Genomic DNA, 26,911 nt, shown 5'->3' with positions numbered 1-26,911 from the left:
CACGCTGCTCACGCTGACTCTGAACCGCACTGTTCTCATTAGCAGCAACGGGAGGCCCTAGCAACTGCCATGGTTTCCCAGGTGATTGTAGCAGTACTGCCCCACTCCGTGTTGATTTTCAACACTCTATATGAGCTCTATTCACAGTTTAATAGCTTCCTTTCTCTTGGCAAAGAAAACACTTTGCTAAGGTCTGCAGTTATCATTAATGCCAAATTCATTTAAACTCCTTATCTGTTCTTCACCCATTTTCACTCCCCAGGCCTGCCACAAATAGCACTCTGAACTGGCAGCATCAACAACACAATTGAAAATCTAAGTGTGCCAATGATGAACATCAACAACTTTTACCCTATCAGGTGATGGCTTTTTTGGATTACATTTTTAAAAAGATTTTAGCCATATCAGAATTGTTATATAGGTGGCAAACACCACAGAAATCTACTGCCAATATTTTCTATGTTGTCTTTATTGATTAAATTATAAAAAGAAAAGACAAAGCTGTTTTAAATTTATTTCAAGTTAATTTATATTTTCTTTATTCTGCATAGATTAACTACCATTACCATATATAGGCCACTGTTTCTGTCTTCGCAAACTTATTGGAAATTCCCATGATAACGCACTGTGTACGTTAAGGGGCTGGCATTTTATACGTATCATATGTAACGTGTGTGTGTGTATATACATATATAAAAAAGACATTACATATATGTTATATATCTAAGACATTATATATTATATAAAACATATATCATATGACATTATATAATATAGATATAAAAACATAAATATAAAAAATTTATATCTATAATATATAAAAACTATATAGAATATACACATTATATATTATATATAAAACAGATATAATGTATTTGTAGTATATAATAAAAAGCATTTATGTATTGAAATATTTACATTACAATACAATCTATTTACAGGTTAAATTAATATATTTAGTTATAAATTAAATGTATTATTATTGAGCCTTATGGAACAATTACTTCTTGGTTAGGAGGGAGTTATGTTTGCATTTACTTCAAACTTTGTTAATTGTTTGGCCTCACAATCACCAATAAGCCGGATATGATAACTTGGGGCCTGTTAGAGTCAATGACAGTTTACAAAAGAGGCATTCACCATCTCTCAGCATGCTTCAGGAACGGTAAAGCCTCCCCACATGACCTACATAACAGTGTTGCTGAGGCAGATTAAATTTAACTGGTTAATCATCTACCCCATACATACTTGAACGAAACTGAAAATTTTGTCATCTGGTTGCCAGATGCTCTAGAGAAAATTGAGATGAAAATTCCGAAGTTCAGTTAACACTTTAATAATTTGAGTTTTATTATTTTACAAATCTTTCTCAGGGATCAGATACGTGTGTGTGTGTGTGTGTGTGTACATATACATATATATTCATGCTACCTGACTCCCTGTTGGAAAATTTATTAAAACACAACTTCTTTCCATTTAAACGACTGGAATACTACTCAGTTCTCACCGTCCCCCTAACCAGGTAGGTGGTCTCTGCCTGTGTGCGCATGGGCACACCCCCACCCATTCTCTGGCCACTTGCTTTCTCCCTGGACCCCACGCCTCGCATCTTGCCTGTTCCATTTAGTGTCTACACTCCTGCTTCTTTCTCTCCTTGGCCCCTAAGGTGCTCCTCTGCTGGTTGCTTTCTCTTCCCTGGCACTTCCCATCCCAGCGCTGTCATGGACAACTATTTTCCCTGGCTTCCCTCAAGCCGCCTGTGTGCTGCTCTTAGTGCTGGGACACCTGGCCTTGTTGGTCCTCAGTGAGCACGGGGGCAGTGCCAGGCAGACTATCAGTTATTAGGCAAGTGTGGTGCAGACCCATTGCCCTTCTGGCCGGGTGAGGAAGACAGCACTTCCTGCCACTAGTTTGGCCTCTGTCTGCAGGGAGCACGAGCCAACCCAGCCACTTTCTACATGTAAGGAGGTAGCAGCAGGGGGAGAAGGTGAAGTAAAGTGCCAGCTCATGACTGCAGAGTCCCTTGCTTATTCCTGCATTCACCTCCTCGATTCTCACCATGTCATACTGGAACCATGCAGGTACAGGCGGGAGAAGCAGAACAGAGAGAACCATATATAATAAAGGGGAAAAGGCCTGGGGGTGATGGGTCAGTTGATTTGATTTCATATATAGTCATAGCAGCTCTTCCGTGCAAAGGCAGAAAAACATCAGAACGTAGGGGCAAGGCGAGACAGGGAGCAAATGCAGAGAAATCCAGGCTGGAATAAAATGCTTTTTAATACTCTGCCCTTCCTTTCCGTGAGGGAGTCATGCCTTGGGTAGAATGCTGAGTATATCCTGTTTCAGGACTGTTCTTCAAACAGGGTCCCTACCCATTAGTAGATCTGCAATCAATTTAAGGGCTAAGAACCAACTACTTCAAAATACACATATACAAGGCCGAGCGGAGTGGCTCATGCCTGTAATCCCAGCACTTTGGGAGGCCGAGGTGGGCAGATGCTTGAATCCAGGAGTTTGAGACCAGCCTGGGCAATATGAAGAGACCCCAACTCTACTTAAAAAAAAAAAAAAAAAGAAAAGAAAATTAGCGGTGAGTGGGGCACATGCCTGTAGTCCCAGCTACTTGGCGGGGGACCGGGAGGAGGTGGAGGGTGGTACTGAGGTGGGAGAATCGCTTGAGCTTGGGAGATCAAGGCTGCAGTGAGCCCTGATCATGCCACTACACTCCAGCCTGGGTGACAGAGCAAGACCCTCTGTCAAAAAGAAAAGAAAACATAGAAAAGAAAAGAAAAGAGAAGAAAAGAAAAGAAAAGTGAGGAAAGGAAAAGACAAGATAAGACAGTTTTTAGAGATGGGGTCTCGCTATATTGGCCAGGGTGGCTTCCAACTCCTGGGGCTGAGCAATCTTCCTGCCTTGGCCTCCAGATGGGACTCTAGGCATATTTCACTATGCCCTGCTTAAAATATTTTTTATTGAAGTATAATTGTGATACCATGATGTATAATACAAAGTAGATATTTGGTTTTTGTCCTGTCTTCTGACCCAGAGCTCCTAAAACCCCTGGAATCTCTGAGTAATAAGTGCCTTTTTGGAATGTTAATAAATGATGGATGGCTGGGGGCTCCTAGATAGCCTCAGGATGGGGGCTGGCTCCTGGGGGAGCCAACCTTGTGATTTGAGGGCTAGAACTTTCAGCCCCATTCCCTGACCTCTGGGGAGGGGAGAGGGGCTGATGGTTAAGTGGATCACCAATGGCCAATAACATAATCAATCATGCCTATATAATAAAACCTCCATCAAAACCCAAAAGGACAGGGTTCAGGGTTGCTGAACCTGTGGAGGTGTCTGGAGGGTGGTGCACCTCGAGAGATCATGGAAGCTCCTAGCTCCTTCCCACATACCTTGCCCTGTGTGTCTCTTCCATCTGGCTGTTCATCTGTAGCTTTTGTAATCTTCTTTATAAAAAATGGATCAACACAAGTATTTCCCTGAGTTCTGTGAGCACCCCTGGCAAAGTATTATTATTATTGTTGTTGTTATTATTTGAGATGGGGTCTCACTCTGTCACCCAAGCTGGAGTGTGATGGCGTGATCTCGGCTTACTGCAACTTCTGCCTCCCGGGTTTCAAGCGATTCTTCTGCCTCAGCCTTCCGAGTAGCTAGAACTACAGGCACGCCACCATGCCTGGCTAATTTTTTGTATTTTCAGTAGAGACAGGGTTTTACCATGTTGGCCAGGCTGGTCTCAAGCTCCTGACCTCAGGTAATCCACCCAATTCGACCTCCCAAAGTGCTGGGATTACAAGTGTGAGCCACCAGTGGCGCCTGGCCTCTGGCAAATTATTGAACTCGATGAGGAGGACATAGGAACCCTGATTTATAGCTGGTTGGTCAGAAGCACAGGTTGCAACATGGGGCCTGAGATTGGTGTCTGAAGTGGGGACAGTTTTGTGGCACTGAGCTCTTAACCACTGGAGATCTGACACTATTGCCAGGTAGTGTCCAAATTGAGTTGAATTATAAGACACTGGAGAATTGCTTTGTGTACAGAGGGGGAAAAAAAAAAAAACCCCACACATCTGGTGTCGGAAGTGTTCTGTTAAGAATATAATAGGAAAAAACAGTTAGTTTGTTTTTTTCCTATTATACAGTTTACAATAATGCACATAAATCTCAAATGTGTAACTCTGATTTTTTTAACATGTGTATATACCCAAATAACCAACACCCAAATCATGATATAGAACATTTCCAGCACCCCAGAAGTTTCCTTAAAGTGACTGCCCAGTCTATATTCACCCAACTCTAGAGGCAACTTCTATCACCATAGATTATCTTGCCTATTTTTAATCATGGTATAAGTGAAATCACACAGTATAAACTCTTTTGTCTGGCTTCTTTCCCTCAAACATTATGTTCTTATAGTATGAGTTTATTCTTCTTTAAAATAGCTGTATAGTATTTTATTGTACGACAACACTATCCTTTAAAAAAATTAATTCTACCATTGGCTAACACTGAGTTATTTCCAGTTTTGTGCTATTATATTGCATATTCCTTCATGGACATATTCACGTATTTTCCTTGGGTATTGTCAAAGTCAGAAGAAAAAGGTAGAGATGAATAGATTTAAAGTTTCCTCTGGGAAGAAAGAATACACACAGACTGGGTAGTCTTTGGTAGGTCTGAAGAACAAACGAAGGTTGGAGGTTTTGTAGGAAAGAGAAATGTTACATATTACTCTTTGAGAAAGTTCATTGACACTAGGATGGTTTTGGGGAGCTGGGAAGCTCTCATCTGTGGGCAACAGCAGCGGGCAAAATTGGTCCTAGAGTTGAATAAGTTATTTCAGCAGTTACAGATAAAACCTGTCTCAGGTTACAACAGACAGTTTCAGCAGCCAGACTTGCAGAGAATTCCATTTCTAGAACAGTGTTATGTGACCCGAGTGCTTTCTCCCGCTAGGAGCAGAATGGCTGGGTTCTAGGGTCGCGGCGTGTTGAGCTTTATTAAATACTACCGAAGAGGTTTTCAAAGCTGACTTGTTCAGTGCAATAGCCGCTGGCCCATCCTCGTGGCTCTTTAAATGTAAATATGGCTATTTACCTTTAAATGTAATTTTATTTAAAGTAAAATTAAAATTGATTTCTTCAGTGCTCATTAGACATTTCCAGAGCTCAACAGACACACGTGGCTGGTGGATTCTGTAACGGACAGTGCCGCTATAGAACGTCTCCATCATCCCAGAATGTTCTGTTAAACAGTGATGTTCCAAACTGACTTGCAGCATGTTTCAAAAAGCAAAATCAAATAGAAAACATCAGAGTGCATCCTACGGAATAAGGATAACTATTGTTTCTTGAGACCTTTGTTTCAGTAAACACATGTGGAAGCGTGCACCTGGTTGTAGTCGACCTGTGTATTTTATCATGTGGCATAGCGAAGCGGTGATTACGGGAACAGGCTCTTGTTATCTTTGACTGGAGATGTGAAGAGCAGCAGAACAGGGAACAGGGGGACCATGAGGGAAGTAGATAAATAAAGACTTTTTTAGATCAAAAAGATTTCATTTAGCCTAATGTTTTAAAATCTAATGCTTTTTAAATCTAATATTTTGCACAAGACTGTATAGAATATAAATTAATTTCTTCTTTTTTTCCTCCACCAGTATGAAGTAGTGAAAAAGTTAATTTCTGTAAGTACATATTGCCTCTGGTAAGGTGATTCTTCCAAATGATTAGGGGACACTGTGCTGTACAGCTATAGATGTTGTTCTCAGCTTTCTATACCCATCCTGGCCCATTGCATCCACTCCCTCCGTGAGAGTTTATTGGCCATGCATGGGGCTGGTTCAAAGGATTGCTTCAGTGACCACTGGGTACATCCAGGATGTTGTGAAGTACCATGTTACCCAAAAGAAAACTGCCTCTGTAAAGTCACTGTCAATGATAAGTGAAATGTCACATTAACTTTGCACGCTTTAAAACTCGGATTGTGTGCCATATGGTCACCTCTTCAGAAGAAGTAGTAAAGTACATTGCAGATGTACTTTGAAAGCACATTAAATGTAAGAGTACCCCCCAATTATTTTGAATTTACAAGATGTTCTCAATATGAAATTATTGCTTTAATTAGTGAACAGTGATTCTTGCATGGTTTTAATAGTTGAAAATATGCATAACCAGAAATAGAAAACTAAACAACTTTTCAAAGTATCCTGAGCAAAGTTACACAAAACTCTTGTTGACTTTTGCACACTTGTATAGATAGCATCAACCCCCAAGTCTGGTCTGGAGAAAGCCATTCTCAATTGATGGCCTCACGTGGGTAGAAAGGTCCCAGTAATCTCGGGAAACATTCCATCCTGGGTTACCCTCAGCCTGGACGCCTTGGCATAATGATTTGATTCCAGAGGCAGGTTTGCTCCATCCACAATGTGCCAAACCTTGCTGGAGATGTCAGACCACATGGAGGATGTAGCATCATCCGAGTCGAAGGCCATGTTTGTGAAAATCAACTCAACTGAAGATTGAGCTGAAGATTGTGAAGATTTGGTATAAAGATCTTTCTCATCTACTGACATTTTCTTCCACCTCAAGAATATCAATAGCGAAGCCTTTTGTTGATAGATGTATTCTGGAAGGTGGAGCTTGCAGTGAGCTGAGATCGCGCCACTGCCCTCCATCCAGCCTGGGCGACAGAGCAAGACTCTGTCTCAAAAAAAAAAAAAAAAAATGTTGTGCACATAAATTTTGCTTTTTGTTTTTAGAGACAAAGTCTCACTGTTTTTCCCAGGTTGGAGTGCAGCGGCTACTCACACGGACAATCATAGCTCACTGTAGCCTCGAATTCCTGGGCTGAAGCAACTCTTCTGCCTCAGCATCCCAGGTAGCTGGGGTCTATACATTGAATAATAGTTCCTCTTGCCTAATACTCCAGCATCAGTTTTATAAATGCGCATTCCTGATTGCTTTTCAATAAGTAGTCTCCCAACACTTTAGCTTCTTTTATTTATTTTTAAATTGACAAATAAAAATGTTGTATATTTATCATGTGCAACATGTTGTTTTGAAATATGCATATATTTTTGGAACAGCTAAATTGAGTGAATAAACATATTACTTACCTCATATACTTTTCATTTTTTGTGGTGATAACACTTAAACTCCATTTTCTTAGCAATTTTCAAGAATACAATATATTGTTATTAACTATAGTCAGCATGTTGTATAATAGATCTCTTAAACTTACTCCTCCTGTCTAAGTGAAATTTTGTGTTCTTTGACCAACATCTTCCCAGCAACCCCACTTGCCAGTACTTGGTAATCAACATTCTCCTCCCTACTTCAGAGTCCAACTTTTCGGATTTCACATATAAGTGAGATCATGTGATATTTGTCTTTCTGTGCTTGACTTCTTTCACTTAACATAACGTCTTCCAGGTTCATCTGTGTTGTCACAAATGACATGATTTCCTTCTTTTCATGATGAATAGTATTCCGTTGTGTATAAATATCACATTTTCTTTATCCATTCATCCATCAATGGACACTTAGGTTGATTCCATATCTTGGCTATTGTGATTAGTGGTGCAATAAACATGGGAGTGCAGGTATCTCTTTACCATACTGATTTCATTTCCTTTGGATATATACCCAGTAGTGGGATTGCTGGGTCATATGGTAGTTCTATTTTTAATTTTTTGAGGAACCTCCACATTGTTTCCCATAATGACTGTACTAATTTGTGTACCCATTAACAGCATTCCCATTAACAGTGTACAAGGGTTTCCTTTCTCCACATCCCTGCCAATGCTTGTTATCTTTCATCTTTTTGATAATAGTCATTCTGACAGGTGTGAGGTGATATCTGATTATGGTTTTAATTTGCATTTCTCTAATGGTTAATGATTTGAGCATTTTTCGTACACCTGTTGGCCATCTGTATATCTTCTTTTGAGGAATATCTATTCATATCCATTGCCTATTTTTAGTCTGATTATTTGCTTTCTTACTGTTGAGTTCTTTGCATTCCTTATGTATTTTGAATATTAACCCCTTATTGGATGTATGGTTTGCAAATATTTTCTTCTATTCCATAGGTTGTCTCCTCACTCCATTATTTTCTTGGCTGTGCAGAAGCTTTTCAGTTTGATGCAATTCCATTTGTCTAATTTTGCTTTTGTTGCCTGTGCTTTTGGTATAATATCAAAAAAAAAAAAAAAAATCATTGCCCAGATCAATGTCATGGAGCTTTTCCCCTATGTTTTCTTCTAGTAGTTTTATAATTCCAGGTCCTACATTTAAGTCTTTAATCCATTTTGGTTAGATTTTTGCATGTGGTGTGAGATAAGGGTCCAATTTTGTTCTTCTGCAAGTGGATATACAGTTGTCTCAGTATTATTTATTGAAGAGACTGCCCTTCCTTCATTGTGTGTCCTTGGCACTTTTGTTGAAAATCAATTGACCACAAATGCAAAGATTTATTTCTGGGCTCTGAGTTCTGTTCCACTGGTCTGTGTGTCTGTTTTTATACCAGTACCATACTCTCTTTTTTTCTCTCTCTTTTTAAAATCAGCTGAATTTAAGATTCAAGTAGAATATTGTTTTGATTGTTGTAGCTTTATAGTATGGTTTGAAATCAGGTAGTATGATGTCTCCAGCTTTGTTCTTTTTACTCATTATTGCTTTGGCCATTTGGGGTCTTTTGTGGTTTTGGACAAATTTTGGGGTTATTTTTTCTATTTCTGTGAAAAACATCACTGGAATTTTCATAAGGATTGCCTTGAATCTGTAGATCACATTGGACAGTATTAACAATATGCTAACAAGAACAAGCTTAGTTTCTTATTCTGACTCCCTCTCCCATATTGAATGGGATCATGAAAGACTCTTTGCATGCATTGGGTGTGTTTGGGGTAGTGCTAAGGTGATGTTACTCTTTAAAAGCATCCCAGTTATCCTTTTGTAAGGTTGAGAATCTCATACTTCGTAATTTTATTAGTGTAGGTTTCCTTAGAATGAAGCATGCTTGCATCAATTCTAATCCAATCTATTGTTTCATCATCCACCACATCACACAGAACTGATGAGGTAACACCAAATTTTACTGAACCCATTTTTATGATACATAATTTTCAATGGCAATTATTATAAGACCTAAATCCAAGGTGTGAGTCTAAATTTTAGGACACTTGTCATCTAATTCAATACATCAAATATTACAAAATATTTATCTTATTCCCTGTAGTTGCCTTTCTTGATGCCAGGCCAGATGTCACCGTATCCATCAGAGTACACCTTGCCCCTGGGCTCACATGTGGCCTCAGACACTTTCTCAACACAGCACTCCAGGTATACATGGACAAATAATCAGAATTGGTGCAAAAAAACCTATTTGCCAGCTCTGGAATCTATCATTTGTCAGTAAATTCCCCTGCAACTTGATCAGCTTTAGCCTGATAAGAAATCTGTGATGCAGTCATTGATCTAGAATGCTATGTCTGAGCCTGGCCAGAGCACATTTCTAGAAGACAGAATCGGTGTTCTTTAACCATATGAATGTCATCATTTTATCCCTTCACTACAGGGATATCAGAGAGACACCATAACATGGTGGAGTGAGACACACCTGAATCAAACTCCAATCTTGCAACTTACTTACTATATTACCCTGAACATATCACTTAACCTCTCTCAGCTTCAGTTTCCCAAGCTGCAAAATGGGGTAATAAAACCTCCTTTAGAGAGTTGACATGTGGTTATAGCAGGAAATATCAACATAACGCCTAGCACATTGCAAGCATTCAATTAATGGTAGAATGTAGTTGTACAATTCTCAACAGCTGTGATTAGCAGGTATTAGGTTTTCCTATGATGGAATTTAAATAAAGACATACACTAGTCATTGAAAACATAACCTCAAGCCTCCAGTTGAAACTTATGAGGATGATGTCCATGATAGAGGCAACTAAAGCAATCTCCATTGGGCTGTTTTCCCACTTTCCATCCAAAACATGGCTATTTGGACAGGATCCAAAATTAAACCCTTAGGAAGCAATGAAAAAACCAGCCAGCTGTTGTCTGCATAACTGTGGTTAACCTCCGAGCCACGCCTCTTTGGGCATTCCTCTCCAGAGAAGCAGAAAAACATGAGACACAACAGATTCAACTGCAAAACAAGTCCTTTTGACCCAGGAGATCCTGGAGGCGGCTCACATCGCAAGCAGCCTTGCCTCCCACACAGCTGTGTCCAGGCCTGTTACAGCTGATAGGAGGGCTCGTCTGCAGCATTGCTACCTTCTCAGCTAAAGACGATGTAGTGAGGAAAAAAGAAGATGAAAACAAAAGAAAATGAGTGTCATTGTAAGTAGGAAGTGTTTGTTCTAAGTGCATCACGTGGACAGCTAATGCTGTCTATCAGGTGACATCATTGATAACCATTCAGGATTCCCGGAGTACCTTTTGGCAAACTTATGCTGGGCTGTGAGGACTGGGCTATAGCCATTTCATAAGAGCACAAATAAAGACAACTTGATCAAAGAACATAAGCAAGAAAGAATGGAGATATTTTTAAATTTGTGTCCTTTTACTTCATTCTGGAAGCTACCTGGAATGGTTACTTCAAATTAATACAATATTGGATCAAGAAGACTGCACATTTCATCCTAAGAGTGGAATCAGACATTCAGTGCAAAGAAATAGGCTGTGGAAAGTCCTCTCCATGGGGTAATGGGGTTGCCTTGCACTCTGTGCTTCCCTAGAACAATGAACTTCTTCCACACACATTTTTGTGCCTTTTTTTTTTTTTTTTTTTTTTTGAGACAAACTCTCACTCTGACACCCAGGCCGGAGTGCAGTGGCACAATAATGGCTCATGGCTACTGTAGCCTTGACTTCTGGGGCTCAAGCGATCCTCCCACCTCAGCTTCTTGAGTAGGGGACCAGAGGTGTGCACCACCATGGTGGATAATTTTGTTTATTTTTTGTGGAGACAAGGTCTCACTATGTAGCCCAGGTTGATCTTGAACTCCTGAGCTCAAGCAGTCCTCCTGCCTTGGCCTTCCAAAGTGCTAAAATTATAGGCATGAGCCACCATGCCCACCCCACACACTATTGTCCTTTTTAAAAAATAATAATAATTGTTTTAGAGACGGGTCTCGCCATGTTGCCCAGACTGGCCTCGAACTTCTGGATTCAAACAATTCTCGCACCTTGGCCTCCCAAAGTGCTGGTAACAGAGTTGTGAGCCACTGTGCCCAGCTGAAATACTTAACAGCCATTCCTTTCCAGCTCCACTGCCATACACCCACGCATAACACCTGTGGTCCTCGAACTTTAGCGGCTACAGGAATCATCTGGAGGGCTTGTTAAAACGCAGATTGCTGAGCCACACACCTGGAGACTTCAATTCTGCAGTCTGGGGATTGTGTCTGAGAATTTGCATCTCTAAGAAGTTCTCAGGTGTTGCCTGTGCTTCTAGTTCTGGACCCACACTTTCAGAACCACTGCTTTAAGGACCGGCCACACACCCGCACCCAGCTGGGGCTAATTAACTGCATGCATGAATGAGTGAGTGATAAAGGAATAAATGACAGTGTGAAAGTCCTCCTTAGCAGACTCCTTGATATTCTCAGGATTAATATTTTTGTCTTTTAAGTATATCCTCTGCAAAACACACTTCTGACAGTAAAAGTAAGCCTGTTACTTCAATTTGAAGACCGCCTTTTTCATCCTGCTGGGCCCGATATCCTACGATAAATAGTTTAGTTTTTCTTGCTGATTCCAGGGCACATAAAGTTCTCAACTGTGAAGGTGCCAGAAGCTTTCTGGATTCAAAGTGTCTATCCAGATGGACAGATTGGGGAGCCAGGCTCTTCATTGCTTTCTCTGCTCTAAAAATTCTCAGCATTTCATTTGAACACATCAAAGCAGGCTCAGATTAAAGACAAAATGAGCTTGACACAACAAAAGTGGTGCCAGCTTGGACTCCATGACACTTTAGCCTTGAGAAGGCTGGTCTGGGGCCATTGGCCAGCAGGAAATTCAACTGGAGAGCCTGCTGCTGCCCTGTCTCTTGGCCTTGGTGTGAGCATTTTTCACCCAAATCGGGCCACTTCTCATCCTTGGTAACAGTGTAACAGCAGGTTCTGTCATCCATGGCTGTTTCCCAGCTGTCTGTAGACATGTTTCATAGAATCAGGTTTGTTCTCAGTTCATTTTAACAATTAATCATATTTTACCATTATAATAGAACTACATAACTGCTATAGAAAATACAGAAGAGTAGAAAAAAAGGGAGAAACCATTCATAATCCTACCATCTTAGATATTAACCCTGTGGATATTGGCAATTTATATGTGTGCGTGTGTGTGTGTGTGTGTGTGTGTGTGTGTGTGTATATATATTCTTTCTTTCTTTTTGAGACAGAGTCTTACTCTGTAGCTGGCTGGAGTGCAGTGGCGTGATCTTGGCTCACTGCAACCTCCGCCTCCAGGGTTCAAATGATTCTCCTACTTCAGCCTCCCGAGTAGCTGGGACTACAGGGGCGTGCCACCTGTAGTCCGGCTAATTTTTTGTATTTTTAGTAGAGATGGGATTTCACCATGTTGGTCAGGATGGTCTCAATCTCTTGACCTTGTGATCTGCCTGCCTTGGTCTCCCAAAGTGCTAGGATTACAGCCATGAGCCACCGCCCTGGCCAACAGTTCATATATTTTCAGTTAAGATTCTACACTTAGGATTATTTGTCTGTAATATATATGTGATGAATATATACATATATATCTTCTGAAAAACACACTTTCTACAGAAAAAGAAAATTGTTTTTCAGTTTAAAGACTGTCTTTCTCATTCTGCCCAGTCAACCAACCAGCAATGTGTAGTTTAGTCTCTCTTGTTAATTCCAGGGCATGTAAAGTTCCCAATTGCTGAGGTGCCAGAAATTCTCTTTTTCTAATTCAAACAATAATTTCATAGATTTGAAAATGTCCCATTTTAAAAAGCTGATTTTTAAAAACATGATTACTTAAAAATCACAGGCTGATTTTCATATTCCACTTTATTTTTAAAAGTATTATTTTATTTAGAGAAATAGTATATATATTTCCCAGTGATCATATAAACTCTTTCAGAATCATTTTTTAAAAGCTCCCTTCAGTTCTTCTTACTTAAATGAGTTGTATTCTGGAAAACAAAAACCAAAACGGAACGATGGTAGGACAGAAAGTTTTGAAGGGCAGCACTGAATTGTGTGCATGCACGTTGAATTGTACATGACTCCAAGGCTGTTTCAGTGAGCTGATGAGAAAAATGACAACGTGACTGTGAAAATCAGGCCAATCAGTAAAAAAGAAAAGTCTGAAGCCAGATAATGAAGTCAACATAAAAATCAGTTTTGAGGCCCACATTCAAGTTCAGTAAGTCTTCATTTATGCCAGTCACCAAATAGTTGTCAGGGGTCTGCTTCTTTTTGTGTAGCATGAACCAAGGTGGAAGTGTCCTCTAGTGGGTGTAGATATGTAAATTCCAGTGGATCTGAACGGAAGTCTTAACTTGGCCTTCCCCACATAGGAGATGATCACTCTTCCTCAAATTGCCTTTAAATAGAGTGGCGCCTCACCAGCACTGTCAGAGGGCAATTTACTTCTCCACTGAGAGCTGGCAAGCAGACATTTCCACTGCTTGGGAGTGGCTAACTAGAGAATGCAATAACATTGCACAATCACTGTTAAATATGAGGTTGAAAATGTAAACATAGGTCACCTTTTTGTAGAAAATAGATGAAGTATTTAATTCATTTCCTGATACTAAAAAATAGGATTTCTTTTTTTTTAAGACGGAGTTTTGCTCTTGTTGCCTAGACTGGAGTGCAATGGCACAATCGCAGCTCACCGCAACCTCCACCACCTGGGTTCAAGCAATTCTCCTATCTCAGCCTCCCAAGTAGCTGAGATTACAGGTGCCCACCACCACACCTGGCTAATTTTTGTATTTTAAGTAGAGATGGGATTTCACCATGTTGGTCAGGGTGGTCTCGAACTCCTGACCTCAGGTGATCCACCCGCCTCAGCCTCCCATAGTGCCGGGGTTACAGGTGTAAGCCACCACACCCAGCCTGATTTTATTTTATTTTTTAATGAGATACAACTTAGTGGATGGATAGATATACACATGCACACAGGCATGCTTAATCTTTTTAGGAGCATGAAATGAACATGCATTCCAAAAACTCCCAGTAAAAATGGCAAGGTCAGTTGTATTATCAAAATAAATTTGCCATCATTGAGACCAAAAAATATTCCCTTGACATCTAACAGATATAATGAATCTTGTTCTAAACTAGTTATACTGGCCTGTGTGAGATGACTGCTGTGTTGGATTCCTAGGGCTGTCATGACAATGCACCACAAACGGGGTGGCTTAAAACAACAGAAATTTATTCTTTTACAGTTCTGGAGGCCAGAAGTTCAAGATCAAGGTGTGGTCACTTCTGGGATGGTGGTGTTCCCTTCAACATGATGGCAAGGTTGGTTCTTTCTGGAGGCTTGAGGGAGAGTCCATTCCAAGTCTCTCTCTTAGATTCTGGTATTTGCCTGGCAATCCTTGGTGTCCCTTGGCTTGTAGGCACGTCACTCCAGTCCCTACCTTCTCTGCCTCCCTTGTCACATAGCATTCTTTCTACGTCTGTGTCCAAATTCCCCTCTTTATAAGGACACCAGTCATGGGATTGGAGTCCACCCTAATCCAGTATAACCTCATCTTAACTTGATGACATCTGCAAATATTCTGTTTCAACATAAGGTCACATTTACAGGTTCCCAGGGTTAGAACGTGAACGTATCTTTCTGGGGGACACAATTCAACAAAAAACAACTACAGACATTCCTTGACAAATGATTTTTCAAGTTTATGGTGAGGTGAAAGTGGCATGCATTCAGTAGAAACTGTATTTCTAGTACCCATACAACCATTGTTTTTCACTTTTAGTACAGTATTCAATCTAACACTTTATTATAAAATAGGCTCTGTGTTAGATGATTTTGCCCAATTGTAGGCTAATGTAAGTGTTCTGAGCATGTTTAGGAAGGTTATGTTCAGCTCCGATGTTTGGCAGATTAGGTGTATTAAATGCATTTTTTACTTATAATATTTTCAACTTATGATGGGTTTATTAGGATATGACCCCACTGTAAGTCAAGGAGCATCTGTACTTACTATAATCTTCCAACAAACATCTGGGGAGAGCTCATCTGCATGGCTAATTTCTAAAGACATGATGATCACTTAGAAACATAAACCAACAGACTCTTGCAGTGGGGCCAGAGGCGTCCGTGACTTCTCTGTGGCCGCCCAGCCAGGGACAGCAGATCCCTCACCCTCCCAACTCCTCAGTCGGAGCTTTCCCCGCGGCTCCCTGTTGCATCTCCCTTTCTTTATATGGATGCTGATGCAATACTGCTAGCACCCTGATGATGAAGAAGAAAACTGAAAGCACACCTATTGAAAACGATGAGTAAGCTACTTTTGACTGTTCTCGCCCCTCCATCCTTATTTGGATATTTTTTGTGGCTAGAAGTGCTTGCTCCTCAAACCTAGACGTTCATCCCCAACTGGATTCGTTACTGCTTCCAAACAAATCTCACACGTAGCCCAGCTTCCCGGGGCAGTGGGACAACCCGAATCAAATTGTGTGACAAATGCGCAGGAGAATTCCCAGGGCCGTCCAAGTGAAATAGATCCACGTTAACCCTAGGCTCTGCGCTAGCCCAATAGCTACAGGACCCTAGAGGCTCATGTTGACCTAGTCTACTTTTATATCGGATTTCTTACTTTTTTTGAATATTTCAGAGGCACTTCTCTGATTTACTCTCAATGTGTGGAATGAAGACGCTCTCCATCCAACTCTTGTCTCCCTAACTAGCTACACTTTCTCTAACATAAGTAGGCCTTGGAGGTGATGGTGGATGTTTATTTAATTTAATTTACATTTTTTTTTTAAAACCCAAGCCAAAAATGGTCAATGACAGTAGATGTTCAGAAATTAGCTTCTGATGGCGATTTACCTGGAGAATAAGAGTTACTATCTTTTTAAAATGCCCCTGAAAGGAAAACCTTTCTGTAGGCAGGGCTAAATGAGACTGAATCACCCACATTTCGTTCTAGCCCAGGAAGACAGCTTCTCACGCTCTCACATCTGGACTGCAGGCCTGGGGAGCCTGGGAGCTGCCATCTCTCGCTTCCAAAGGCGTGGTTGGAGGCAGCTGCAAAGCCACATCCTGTCTTATGCCAAAAAGACTGAGGACATAAAGTGCGGAAAGTGGAGAGAAATTTTCTCAAGCGAATGTAATAAACACTATGAACTGTGAGTAAAATAAAAACAAAAAAATAGCTTCAGGTGAAAAAATAAATTATACGAATCTGCCTGTGCCTAAGGGCTTCAAGCTCAATATGCATGATTAGAAGAAAATTTCTCCAGGGAAATTAATATCTTATTGGTACCACCCCTGAGCCATTAGGATTGTTGAATAAGAAAAAACTGGCAACCTGGTCCAAATGCTTCCCTGCTACTGGGACGTGTGTGATTGAATTATACAGAGAGACTATCAATCATATTTCTTTGGCTTATAATGATTAAATCTTGAGTTTGGGGTAACTCGAAGTGACATCGTGCCTCCCAGGGGTCCTTGATTGAGTTGATAGAGTCGCCTTCTTCCTTGGGGGTTTTCTGAGTCCCAGCCCTAAGTAGAGTCTCCTATTTTGCATTCAGTGCAATAAATGCTCCCATGGAGTGTTGCCAGGAATATACATGCATTTAAAAGGTTGGTCTGGCATTCAAAAGTTAAGCAGCCAAAAGCACAAAGCCAAGAATGAGCAAGAGCAGAGTGAGAATGTTCACTTGGCCTAGCGCTGAGAAATGAGGCCCCATGAGCAGAGTGGGGCTGCCGTGGTTATGAACACAAAGCCATCCCCTCGCCTAGGTGTCCCTCAGAGTAGACCCCCCTTCCCCACCGCCTCCCACCATGTCACCAGATGGCGGCTTCTCTCAGCCACTGTGGAGGAGGCGCCGAGGAGGCCATTCCCCTCTCCAACGCAGAATCCTCATGGAGGACAAAGGCAGATGGTGTCTCAGATTCGATTCCGAGACCTGATGAATGACCATCTCGACAGACTGCCATGCATGTGCCGTTCCAGCCCCTTCTTTCTGCTTGCCACAGATTTGCTCTCGGTGAACCCCTGGGACATCCAGCCAGGAGCATTTCAGGGGTAATGATCTAAAAGAGGAGCAAGGGGAGAAGTCAAAGCCCTGTGTCCAGCTGGTGCAGGACTAAGGAGGGGGCAGACAAGAGCTCTGTGTTATAAACAAGCGCATCGCCTGGGCTCTAGCATCAGGAGCGAATATTAGACTGTGCGTGTAGGGCTAGCTGTAGGTCCAGTGTGATAGGAGACCAGGTTGATTTTGATTTCCTCCCTCCACTGTTTTGCCTCTGTCCTCTGTCCTAATGAGCCTCATAAGTACACCCATGACCCTGGGGCCACCCACTGGTTATCTCCAACCTACAGCAAAATTCCTCTCAGTGTTCCACACTCCAGACTTCCCGGGTCTGGCCCTGTTAAGATGTGCTTGTTCTGCTGCCTGGAAGTGATGTACTGTGTTGCCCTGTGGGCGTGCTTTGGCAGGGCCTTCATTCTTTGAAGGTAGGCGGGGGAGGGAAAGGCATTACACCTTCTATATGCTTTGTGAGAGCTTTCTATACACTATCTCATGGAATATTTTCTGCCATCCTAGGGGAAAGGGGCATTAGCGCCATATTCCAGACAAGCAAAAGCTGAGACAGGACATGTTGGAAATGTCGGAAATCTCGCACCTGTCCAGAACAGAACCAGGATTCCAGCTCTATTTGCTCGAAGCCCATGTTCTTTCTCCAGCCTCATGGGTACAGGCAGCGGGAGCCTCAGGCCAATGAGTCACGGTTGGCCTAGAGGATCCTTTGCAGCAAGCTGTATCCCACCCCAGGGTGCCTGCTGATTGGTGTGATGATCCCAGGCCTCTGAAGAGGTAGTCGAGCCCTGGCTCTGTGTCTGGGAGCCTCTGATGGCAGCTTCCACTTGGTTCTTCAGTTTGAGTTACTGTTGTAGGCGCATTTCTCCCTCTATCGAACCTTAGATATTGTCACTGTGCATTTATGTCCCTGGTTCCCTGGCGCATGCTTGTGAAATCAGCAAATTCAATCTAATGAGTATACACAAGGCATTGCTATAAAATGCATCTATAAGCAGTGCAGTTCTGAGGCTGGGACCCGAATCAGTGATTTGTCATCTGAAAAGGAGGTTCCATTGGCCACTGAGGTGCATATGTGAGCAGGGTTCCTCTGAACAGCAGGACCTGAACACCCACAGGACTTTTCAGGCAATTCCCGTCCTTTTTTCTGTATCCTAAACAGCATTCGGAGTTAAAAGAGATAGTCAAGACATATCTGTTGGGTTGATGATGCAAAGTCTACACGTTTAAAAAGAAACACAACTTTGAATGTGAAAATCCTGGAACATATTCTTGGTCCTCTGACCCAGAAAAGAATTTTTAAAAAATTTTCACTTCCACTGAAGAACAAAGTCATAAAGTTATTGTAAAAGACAATTCGCAATTGTTGCAATAATAAGAAATAGAATTAACATTCATGCCATATTCTCCACATGTCATTTTAACCCCAGGTTTCTACCCTTTTGCTTATTAATTATTGAACTGAAGTTACTCATACCTTAAGGAGTGAATGGTTCTTCTTGCTCTGCCCCAGGATATGATCCAGAGGTAGTGGTCATTCCAAACTGAAGGTCAATAAAAATGTAGGCAGCTTCCATAATCCGTATTTGTTTGATCATGAATTTTTGAGTCAGTTTGTTTAACAGTCATTTATTTAGTGTTTACCACATGGCCCTTACTGTGTTATGATTTCTCTTTAATCACAGATGGTGCTCGCGCAAAGGTCCCAGGACCTGGCTGTGCTACTGGCCTTCGAGGAGCTTTCATTGAGGGGCTAACAAAAGGTTTAATAAAGCATGGAAGAAAAGAGGAATAATAGGGATGCAGGACTTTTGTTCCTATCGAGACAATAACTACAAGATGGGGATATGGGAGATAAGGGCTTCCCCAGGGTCCCCCGTGAAGGCTAAAATAGAAAACCATGGTGGAAAACAGCAACTCAAATGGCTACATGGCATTCTTTATTTCCTTGAAATTAGGGTGGTATAGACCAAGCAAAAGATCCTCTGGATATGTGTGGCTTTGTGTGTGAGGGTGGAGGTAGGAATGAGTGGAGAGAGGTGGGAATAGAGGAAGATGCAGGAAGAGGCAAAAGCTAGGTGGTTCTGAGGTTCTGAAGCTGCTCCTCCCAACATCCTGGTTCGTTACTGCCTATGCTTGGATCCCACTGGGCTGCTTCTGGGCTGGCTGACCGGGAGTCCCAGAGGTGCCCTCCAACAGAAAGGTCCTGGGTCAGGACCAGACTGCCCAGTCTAGAGGTACTGTGGATGGGTGTGGCCTCGTGGGGCTGTGGTGGCCTCGTGCGTAACCATTGCTGGCAGGAAGGAGGGCTCCAGCTCCAGACAGCCCGGTGCCAGTTGCCTCCCTGCTTTCAGCTCCTTTCACTGCCCTGGCAGGAAGGGCTGGGGGACTTCACTTCTGTCTGCCATGTCTGGTCATGACTGCCTTGCAACCAGCTGCTTCTGCTCCTGCCTGAAGCCTCCCACTGAACCCTATGCCAAGGACACTGTGCTGGGATTGTTTTTATTAGAAACAGGTTCTAACGTCATGCTCTCATTCAATCATTTTACTGACAGGCACAGAACACCACCATGGAGCACACACCATGCTTGGTGCAGGGAAAAAATAAGTAAGACAAAGTCTGATATTAGGAGCTCAAGTCTAGAACGAGACAGCTATACAAACAAGAACCAGCAGCAACAGACTGTGATACGTACTGCATGATTTCAATTGTATAACATTCTTGAAAATGTCATATAGAGAGGCCAAACTAGAGAGACCAAAAACAGATCAGGAGCTGGGGGAGGAATTGACTACAGAGAGATGTGAGGGATTTTTTGGGTGGGAGCAGTAATGAAACTATGTTGTTGGTGTTGACTACACTACTAACTGTATTTATCAAAACTCACAGAGATGTACGCTAAAAGGAGTGAATTTTACTGTATGTATTGTAAGTTGATATTCACAAAAGGAAAACAAATTGCAAATGGGTCTGGTAAGCACGGTAATGGCATACTGCACAAAAAGTCACAAAGGAGGAGGGAAGCAGCTCTTCCTGTAAAGGTACAGGCAAGAGAATCAGGAAGACTTTACAGAGAGAAGAACAATTAACTTGTGGTTCTAAAGATGACAGGAGTTTGCCAGGGAGACAGGAGAGAGAGAACATTTCGTGTAGAAGCACCAGCAGGTGCAAAGGCACGGAGGGTGAGGCGGCAAGCCCCAGGTGTTCTGTGAGCTTCACCTCATGTGGTACATCTGGCCCATCAGCAGGAGTCTGAGCATGGACAGTCCTATATGTGATGCTAAAGGGTGGGGACGCTTTTTCCTTTGCTTTTCAACATTTAAAAAATTGTGATAAAATGTATGTAACATGAAATATGCCATTTAAGCATTTTGAGTTCAGTGGCATTGATTACACTCACAATGTTGTGCTTCCACCACCACTATGCATTTTTTTATTTTATTTATTTATTTATTTTGAGATGGAGTCTCACTCTGTCACCAGGCTGGAGTGCAGTGGCGCAATCTCAGCTCACTGCAACCTCCAACTCCCCGGTTCAAGTGATTCTCCTGCCTCAGCCTCCCGAGTAGCTGAGATTAAAGGTGTGTGCCACCACACCCAGTTAATTTTTGTATTTTTAATAGAGACAGGTTTTCACCATGTTGGCCAGGATGGTCTCGATCTCCTGACCTTGTGATCCACCCGTCTCAAACACCTGACCTCAAATGATCCACCTGCCTCAACTTCCCAAAGTGCTGGGATTACAGAAGTGAGCCACAGTGCCGGATCAACCACTATGCATTTCTAAAATCCTTTCCTCACATCACCCTGCACTGAAACTCTGTACCCATTAAGCAGTAACTCCCCATTCCTCTCTCCCCCCAGTCCCTGGTAACCTCTAATCTACTTGCTGTCTATGAATTTGCTGTTCCAGATAGTTCATAGAAATGGAATCATACAATCTATGTTCTTTTGTGACTGACTTATTTCATTTAGCATATGTTTGATTTGTTTTTAATGAGGCTTTTGGGGAAAAAAAGGCAAGTCCTGAGACAATTATCTCGTTGGAGATAGTCAAGGGAAAAGAGAAAAGAAAGCCTCCTCTGAAGCAGAAAAATCGGAACTCAGTATTGGCCGGTGTGACCTTCTCTGGGAGTCTCGCACATGCTGAGGCTCCCTCCGCATTTCAAGAGCAGGCCTTGGAGAGGGACAGCCCTGAATACATACACCTCACTTGCACCTCCACAGGGTACAAGGTTCTGGCTGAGGCACTCCCTTGTCACTGATCTGTTGCATGCCACATTCCTACCTTCTATCAAACTGCTAAATGGATTTTTAAAAAGACTTAAGAAAATAAGTGACCAAGAATTGCAAATGAGGCAACCCAAGAAGCAGGGTTTAGAGTTAATTAGCCCTTGAACTGTCAAGCCCAGTCGCATCCAGTGAGTTCTGACACTTCTGAGAATAATTAGGGACTTGGCTGTCACATTTCACAAAGACCCAACCACTACGTGAGCAAGTTCTACCTGCTTTTCCTGCACCATGTCCAGAAACACACACATAAAGGAGAATAATACCCAAAGCTAATTGCAGATCCTTGGGAGGAAGTGTCACGTTTTTGAAGAACTTTTCCTATTTTTGCGGTGAAATATAATGACTCCACTTAAGGGGTAGAAGTTAGTGGCACTTTAAAGCCATCTGAAATCACTGGTGATAATAATAGCCAACATGTACTGTGTGCTTACTATGTGCCAGGCTCTATGTTAAGTGCCACAGAGCCTATGAGAAGGATATATACATATATATTATCTCAATTGATAGATGAGGAAACTGAGACACAGAGAGGACATGTAAGTTTTTCAGGGTCACACAGTGTCTTAGTTCATTTTGTGTTGCTATAACAGAAGCCCTCTGTAAAGAAAAAGGTTTATTTAGCTCATGGTTCTGCAGGCTGGGAAATTCAAGGTCGGGTGGCCGCCTCTGATGGCTTCTGGTGAGATCCTCATGCTGGGTCAAAACCTCACAGAGACATGAAAGGGGAACCAGATGTGTGGAAAGAGCAAAAAAATTGTTACTTCACTTTACAACTACCTGCTGCTGGGGGAACTAATCCATTCCTGCAAGACTAACCCAGTCTTTTAAGAAAGGCATTAATCTATCCTAACAACTTAATCACCTCTTAAAGGCACCGCCTCCCAACACAGCTACATTGTTAATTAAATTTTAATGTGAGTTTTGCTGGGGACAAACCACATCCAAATTATAGCACATAGGCAAGGTCAAACCCAGGCAGTCCAGCTCAGAACTAGTGCTCTCAGCAATGGTGCTAAATGTCTCTCGGCCATACCACTGGATTATGCTGCTGTGAGACCAGCCAGCTTTTCTGGTGTACATTATTAGTCTTGTCAGAAAGCATCCATTGATTCCAAACTTGCACATGATTCTGATTTCTTGCCCTCTAGGAACTGTTACTCAAGCAAGAAATAAATGTATCTGTAATATATTTAACTCATCCCATACTCAAGTGACTACTTCTTAATTAGCTCCTACCATCTACATTCACTCATCAGATATTTCTTGAGTATTTACCATGTTCGAGACATTGTGTCAAGTCATGTAAGAGAGAAAAAGATTAGTTAGAGTCTTCCCAGGAGGAGCTTACACTCTAGTTGAGGAAATAACACATATAATGTATGTAATAATATAAGACAAGGTAGTATAATACAAGGTAAAGTATAACACAAGATAATATAATACAAGATAAAAGTGGTAAGTACCACAAGAAAAATATTTAGGGCTGTAGTTATTCAGAAGAGAAAAATGACTTACAGGATGAGTGTGAATGTGTGTGTGTGTGTGTGTGCGCACTGTGCAAGGTGGGAAAAATTTTGGTGCAGAGAAGATAGGAAGAAAAAAGATAAGGAAAAAAGAATCAGGGAAGACTATAAAGAAAGGAATGAGATAAGCATTTGCTATGGGCTCAATTATGTTTTCACAAAATTTGTAGGTTGGAGTATTAATCCCTGGTACCTCAAATGTGACTATATTTGAAGATAAGGCCTTTAAAGAGATAATTCAAAATGAGGTCATGAGGGTGGGCCCTAATCCAATATGACCATTGTCCTTACAAGAAGAGGGCATTTGGACACCGAGAGGCAGAAGAAGGACAACATGAAGATGCAGGGAGAAGATAGCCATCTGCCAGCCAAGGAGAGAGGCATCAGAAGGAACCAACCCTGCTGGCACCTTGATTTCAAACATTTCGTTTCCGGAAAATACATTTCTGTTGTTTAAGCCACCAGTCTGTAGAACTTTGTCATGGCAGCCAAAGTAGACTTGGGCTGATACTACAGCCTTGGAAAAGAGAGGTTTTGGACCTGGGGAGATACAAGCTGATGGGAGGGAATCAGGGAGCAAGTTTGGAACAACTGGATTTTATTCAGTGAATAATGGAAGACCGTTGCAGGTTCTGGGACAGGAGTAACATGAACAACAGTCATTCAGTGTATTTCATTCATTCAGCAAACGTTTACTGAGAGTCTGCCCTGTGCCAGGCATTGCCAATACCAGCTCCAGAACTGCAGCTATTAATAAAACACCTCAGCACAGGATTCCTCAAAGGAACCCATGACTGGGTAAGAAAAAAAAAAATTGAAAATGGGTTAGACTAAAGAGAGCATGGGGGTGGGGACACTTGTTAGAAGCCTTTTATCCTGGCCTAACTCAACGCTTTTCCATCTTCTCTGGAAAGAGTCTGATATAAACCTCCCAGGGAAGCGTCCTCCTCAGTGTCCACCCCCCCCTCCTTGGCCCTGTTCCCAGTCATAGGTAATGGAGCTGCCACATCTCTGCTTAGCTTCACTGGCCAAGAATATTTGGTTGAGCTTTGCTTCCTGTAGTTAGCATTATATGACGTGACTTTATTATTCCTTTCATATATAAATATTAAATTGAGTTATCTTTCCCAAACTCCACATTCTACTAGGAGATATTGAAATAACTACTCTCTCCCCATCCCAGCAGCTCTGCCCAATACATTTCTGCACCCACCACCACAGGCAATGGTGTTTTGATAGCAAACAGCATCTCTGTTGGGTAATGAATGAAAAAACAAAAAAGGAAAAAAAGTTTAAAAAAAAGATCTCTACAGTGACAAATCTTTCCTCAGTGTGACAGGAATAATAGTCCCCAAAGATGTCCACGTCTAATCCCTAGCACTGGTAAACATATTACTTTACCTTGCAAATGTGGTTAAGTTTCAGGGCCTGAGATAGCGAGATGAGCCAGGATTACCCGGGAGGACTCAATCTAATCACATGGTTCTCAAAAAGGAGAAGGCCTTTCCCAGCTGTCATCAGAGTGAGCCGTAACTGTGGAAGAATGGTCACAGAGACGCACCATGGCTGGCTTTGAAGATGGAGGAAGGGGCTATGAGCCAAGGGGTGGGGGCAGCCTCCAGAAGCTGGAAAAGACAAGCAAATGGATTCCCCTTGGAGCCCCCCAAAAAGGAACACAGCTCTGCTGATACCTTGATTATAACCCATTGACACCCATGTCAGAATTCTAACCATAGAGTTGTAAGATAATAAATTTGTGTTCCTTTAAGCCACTAATGTAATTTGTTACAAGGCCAATAGAACACTAAGGTGCTCCATTTGCCATAATTCAAACAAGCTAGAACCGCTTATCTGAAGAGTGCATCCTTTCAGGATTGCCTTTGTAGTACCTTCCTGTTCACAATACCCTTGCCCCATGTGATAGACTCATTGGTCTTATTCTTCCTCCCAGATTCTGAGCTCCTTAGGGGCAGAGACTGGATCATTTATTCCAGTATCTCTAGTGCCAGCATAGTGCCTGCCACGTAGTAGATTTCAATAACTATAAATTAAATGAATGTATGGAAGCCCAAAGCTGCACAGGGCTTCATAAAGCCCCAACAGAACCTCCAAAGAGAGGCACTAGTGTTTCTTTTCAGACATAAAGGGGTCAAATCTGATGTCACCATTGATGTATATATATGTCATTATGTTGAATTGAATTTCTGTTAACTGTAACCATGACAACAACAAATCCCATTCACATGTAGAGAACAGTGAGTCGTTTGGACAAGCATCACTGAAGGCCCAGCTTCCTAAGAAAACCTTTGTGCAATGTGACTCCGAGCCCCTTTTCATGAAGTGTGCTCAACAGCAGGGTCTGTTCTAAATGGCTCTCCCTACGTGATTCGTGTAACTGGTCCATGCAGCAAAGGCATGGAACCCAGAAACAAAGCTTCATTGCTTTGGATGCACTCCTTATGAAATTATGTCTGTTTTTGCAAAGAAATGATCATTTCATTCACAATTTTTCACTGTTGGGTAGAAAGCGTGAAAGTTGCTTTCTAGAAAAGCTGACAGTGGGTAGTTAGAAAAGAAAGAATGCAGCTTCCTCCCCATTGTATCTTTGGTAATTATTTTCAACTGTCATGAGCAGAAACTCAGGGAGCTGGGGGAACGGAGTCCAGAAAATGCACCACTGGCCAGGATCTGCTCTATGGTTGCTCTCTCCACAATGAAGCTGCTCTGTAAGGGCGCTCTGCAACCTCCCTGCTGTTACCTGACCTAGCAGCCTCAGGATACAGCTGAGATCCTGCCTCTGGAGTGGCTTCCATCCCTCCCATAAGGATTTGAAAAGCTTGACCAGGTACCCAGTTAGACCTCAGCCCACCTAACACTTGGACCTTTGGGTAGCTGTTCTCCTTCCAATTCACCTGTGGGGAGAGCTGACTTCTCCTTATCTTCTCCCCATTCCCTGAGGCCCTCTCATTGGAGACCAGTGTTTTCCCTCCTGCTTCCAGACCCACTCTGCAATCATTTACACATCTCCAACCCTGACTTCATGGAACAGATTCGACTTTGCTCCAACTAGCCCCAAAGCAGCCCCATGAAAGTGTTCCATTCAGGACAGTGTGTTATGGCCAGGCCATCCCAATGAACCATGACTCTCTTCAGGGATGCTTCCTTCACTGTAAACGCCATAGTGTTGAGAGACTACTTGTATGCACATTTCCAAGTCAGGTGAACTTTCCCTTTGGGTTCCCAGTTCCAACTCCTCAAACAAGGACATAACACTGGCCAGTGATGGTCCTAAATTTATCCCCAGGGACTGAGGGGAGCAATTCTTTCCCCTCCATATCAAAATAGTCATCTAGCAGGGGTTGTGGTGACTCTAATGTGCCCTGGGCAGTAGTAGATGCAGGTTCATCAGGTCTTCTTAGTCAGTAAACAGGAAGCACAAGGTTGCAGAGCAGAGCTGGGCAGCTGCCACACAATTTTTTTCCTCTTGGCTCATGTATGAGTGTTTCTGTGGCTCCAGGTCTCTGATGGAGGCATATCAAAATCAAGAAATATTTAATGAGTCACTAATATATACTAATCACTGTAACTTAGCTTGACCAGAAAAGAAAATAGATGGGCTAGTAATGAAACATTTGGAATAAATCCTAAGCCATTATCAACTGTGGTCATTGGTGTTTGGAAGAGCTGAACTGAGGTCACAGTAGGAGCCCCAGAGCAGGCTCAGGGCAGGAGGAGCCTGGGGAGGCCCCCTCCCAGCAGAAGGGCTCAGTGGTGAGCAGCCACAGCATCCTTCAGGGTAGGGCACCCAT

The 26,911-nt window shown here is 42.3% G+C and overlaps 1 long non-coding RNA gene across 1 annotated transcript; it reads left to right on the top strand.

The window, feature by feature from the left end:
* The first annotated feature begins 260 nt into the window (after window positions 1-260).
* Window positions 261-19,133, top strand: LOC139359238 (uncharacterized). The gene is made up of 4 exons (XR_011615175.1): window positions 261-359; window positions 14,456-14,531; window positions 16,169-16,367; window positions 18,971-19,133. It is a non-coding gene; the product is annotated as an uncharacterized lncRNA (long non-coding RNA).
* Window positions 19,134-26,911: the final 7,778 nt, after the last annotated feature.

This window comes from Macaca nemestrina, chromosome 16, assembly GCF_043159975.1.
Source record: "Macaca nemestrina isolate mMacNem1 chromosome 16, mMacNem.hap1, whole genome shotgun sequence".
Lineage (NCBI taxonomy): Eukaryota > Metazoa > Chordata > Mammalia > Primates > Cercopithecidae > Macaca > Macaca nemestrina.
The sequence above is the reverse complement of the archived record's forward strand: the minus strand, read 5'-3'. Positions and strand labels throughout refer to the sequence as shown.